At 56.4% G+C, this 3,829-nt stretch overlaps 1 pseudogene across 1 annotated transcript; it reads right to left on the minus strand.

The window, feature by feature from the left end:
• Nucleotides 1-2,470: 2,470 nt before the first annotated feature.
• Nucleotides 2,471-3,452, minus strand: LOC309585722 (olfactory receptor 14C36-like; annotated as a pseudogene). Its single transcript has one exon. The product of its transcript is annotated as an olfactory receptor 14C36-like (transcript).
• Between the last annotated feature and the right edge of the window lie 377 nt (nucleotides 3,453-3,829).

Genomic DNA, 3,829 nt, shown 5'->3' on the forward strand with positions numbered 1-3,829 from the left:
CAACAGGCTCTGAGCTAAAGTTGACATCTACATGAACCTTCCAACCAAATGTTCTATTTCTATCTGCTCATTAACAGAGCATTATTAGCAATATGCTCTATGTTCATTGGTGAAACACGGATTTACCTTTCTGTATTTAGAAACTGGACAGGGCCCCATCTGGCCTTGTTTGGGGGTTTAGGATCAAACTCCCTCGGTTCCTCCTTGAGCCCCGGCCAGGCTTTGGGAGAAACCAAAGAGGAGAATGAAACCAGATGTTCCCACACTAGAAGTGATGTCAGCTTGTTTGTTCAACGCTGTCAAAGCTGGGCCCTCTCACAGCGAGGTTGAAGCCTCGGTGCCCGCAAAGGTGGATGTACCTGCAGGAATTCCCAGGGTCTGGGAATGGCTCTCCAGTCCTTGGCTGGGACAGCTTCCCCCAGCTGATGTGAGGATGTGGATGATGGCAAGGTCTGAGGGTGACTGGTGCTGTCTCTTTCTTGATTACTGTACACAATCTTGAGTAGTGATGATTGGGTGCTTTGCTGGGCTTCTCCTTTTGTGATTCTTTGCAGTTTTGCATTATAATAAATTCCACTATTCCTGAACTTGGTGTCTGTGTCTTTGGTGCTGACCCTGCCCACTGGCAAAACAGACACTGAGGGCCCTGGGAGAACCAAAGGGGCCTTGCGACACCGCGGGGCCTCGTGTAACCAAGGGCGCCATAGTGACACCGTGGGGCCCAAAGGAACCAAGGGGCCAGCGTGACACTGCAAGGCCTCGTGGAACCATGGAGAGCATTGTGACACTGTGGGGACTCCTACAATCAAGGGTCCATTGTTTTCCTCTCCCTGCCCCGGCCCCAGCCCTGCAAAGAAGCCCAGTCCTGTCTGGCCCTGCAGCAGGAACTGGAGGCAGTGCAGGTCCGGGACAGTGACTCTGTGTCTGGGATGCTCAGGAGATCCTCAGCTCGGGCAGCTCGTGCAGCCCCAGGGCCCCGCTGCCCAGCACAGCAGCAGAGAGTTGGCTCCGGGGCTCCTCAGGCTGCTCCTGCTGCCATCCCAGGCACAGGGCAGCCTCTTGCCAGGGCTCCTCTGCACACACACGAGCTCCTGCTCTTCTCCTGGCCCATGCCAGCTCCCCACAGGGCCTTTCCCAGGGGAACACGTCTGTGCTGGCCTGAGCAGCCATTGCTGTAGCCTCTGCCCTACTGCCCAGAGCCCCCGAGCTGGGGGTGCTGCTCTGCAGAGCATGGGGGCTGTGCTGCCCAGGGCCATGGGCTGCCTCTGCTGGGCTCTGCTGCTCAAGCTGGGAGACAGAGCTCTGCAGCTGATGGTGCTCCCTGCACTGACCCCCTCCCACACAGGCTCTGCTGTGGCCATGGAGGGTGCTCAGAGGTGCCTGCCTTGTTCCAGGGCGGGCACATGGGCTGGGGCTGCCCTGGATCCTCCTCTGCAAGTTCCCCGAGGGTCAGACGAGTCACTGCCCAGACTCCTTTCCCTGTACCTGCTGTGTTCCCCTGGGCTGCAGAGCTCTCATGGGTCACAGGAAACATTCAGTCCTTTATCTGTGGGTGAGCCCACCCTGGACAGGCCTGTGCCCAGTGAGCTCCACTCACTGCTGATCCCTGGCACACACTGTCCCTGCAGGTCCCCCGTGTTCTGCTGGCAGCTCCCAAGTCCCTCTAGAAGAACATTCCCCTGCCATCAGCCCTGGCACAAGCTGCAGAGCCCCAGGAAGGTTCATCACAGACCATTCACCATCTGGTGGGCACTGGCCACCAACAAGCAAAACCTGAAGCACACCCGAGTCTCTTGAAGGCCACACTGGGACCCTGATCTCATCCCACTGAGCCCTGGGAGAACAAGGAACACAGGCAGCCTCTTTAGAGTCTGGTCCTTGGGCCTGTTCCTGACAGTGACTGTGGAGGGAGAGCAAAGCCTTCCTGCAGTGCCTTCAGGAGATGCCCTTTGCTGATGGAACTGCTGTGGCGGAGCCCAGCTGTGTCCCAGCAGTGCCCATGGCCTGTCCCTGCCTGTGACACGCAGCAGGACTCGCACCACCCGGACAGAGCTGTTGGCCTTACACCATCACAGCGGCTCCAAAGGAGAGAGTGGAAGTAATAAGAGAGGAGCTCTGAAAAGACCAAGCTCTGCTGCTCCCTGGCTGTGCTGCTCTGCTGGGACTCTTCCCCCCCAATGCCTGCAACACTGGCCCTGCCCTCCAGCTCCAGGGATGGACTCAACCAAAGGATCTCAAACAGACACCTTGCTGATGGGTCCTTTATTTAATGTGAATACCCACAGAGCAGACTCCTTATTGACACAGTCCCTGCCAACAGTCACATTCAGCCTGTAAACAGTGAATAAGATGCATAACAAAATCTTTTGGATACAACCTTAACATATGAGAAGAAAAAAAAGCCACCAAAACCACCACCACCAAAACAACCTGAGAAGGCAGGCTGGGCCTCTAATGATTACACTTTAGCCTATGGAGCTGAAAACAGGCAGGTTTTTGCTTCTGGAAAGCATCCAGTCATCACTTTCCTCAGGGCGTCCCTGAGCTCCTGGTTCCTCAGGCTGTAGATGAGGGGCTTCAGGGCTGGAGGCGCCACCGAGTACAGAACTGGCAGTTCCAGGTCCAGGGATGGGGAGGAGATGGAGGGGGGCTTCAGGCAGGCAACAAAGCCAGTGCTGAGGAACAGGGAGACCACGGCCAGGTGAGGGAGGCACGTGGAAAAGGCTTTGTGCCATCCCTGCTCAGAGGGGATCCTCAGCACGGCCCTGAAGATCTGCACATAGGAGAAAACAATGAACACAAAAGAACCAAAAGTTAAACAGATGGAAAACACAACAAGCCCGAGTTCCCTGAGGTGGGATTTGGAGCAGGAGAGCTTGAGGATGTGTGGGATTTCACAGAAGAACTGGCCCAGGGCATTGCCCTGGCCCAGGGGCAGGGAAAATGTATTGGCCGTGTGCAGGAGAGCGTAGAGAAAGGCACTGGCCCAGGCAGCTGCTGCCATGTGGGCACAAGCTCTGCTGCCCAGGAGGGTCCCGTAGTGCAGGGCTTTGCAGATGGACACGTAGCGCTCGTAGCACTCGACAGCGAGGAGGGAAAACTCTGCTGAAATGAAAAAGAGAAAGAGAAAGAGGCTGTGCAGCACCTCCTGCCTACGAGGTGGTTCTGGTGTCCCAAAAGGGAATTGTGCATGGCCTTGGGGACAGTGGTGTAGATGGAGCCCAGGTCGGTGAGGGCCAGGCTGAGCAGGAAGAAGAACATGGGGCTGTGCAGGTGCTGGCCGCAGGCTCCGGCGCTGATGATGAGGCCGCTGCCCAGGAGGGCAGCCAGGGAGATGCCCAGGAAGAGGCAGAAGTGCAGGAGCTGCAGCTGCCGCGTGTCTGCCAATGCCAGCAGGAGGAAGGGGCTGATGGAGCTGCTGTTGGACACTCGCCGTGTCTGGCCATGGGGACCTGTTCATGGAGAAGTCAGTGACAGCTTAAGGGAAACGTCTCTCAGCAAAATCAAAGACATGCCCCACAAATCCTTCTCCTGTCACACACTGACACCTTATGGGGATTCAGAGTGTGGCCACAGAGAAGGGCTTTGGCTGGCGTGGGGCCTTGCGAGAGACCGGGCGGGCCGGGGCCGTGTCTGGCAGGAGGCGAGACAAAGAGCAAGAGGCGAGACAAAGAGTAGGATAGTTAATGGGAGATTGGGCGAGGAGATGGTAATCTGTAGCCCTTGGAGATGTAAAACATAGAACCTTAGCAGCTGAAGTTTGTAGCTGCTGAACTGCTGGTTTGGAACAGTATATAAAGATGGGACTTGTGCAATAGAATTTGGCTTT

The sequence above is a fragment of the Coloeus monedula genome (genome assembly GCF_965178545.1).
Source record: "Coloeus monedula genome assembly, contig: HAP1_SCAFFOLD_166, whole genome shotgun sequence".
NCBI classification, from domain to species: Eukaryota; Metazoa; Chordata; class Aves; order Passeriformes; family Corvidae; genus Coloeus; species Coloeus monedula.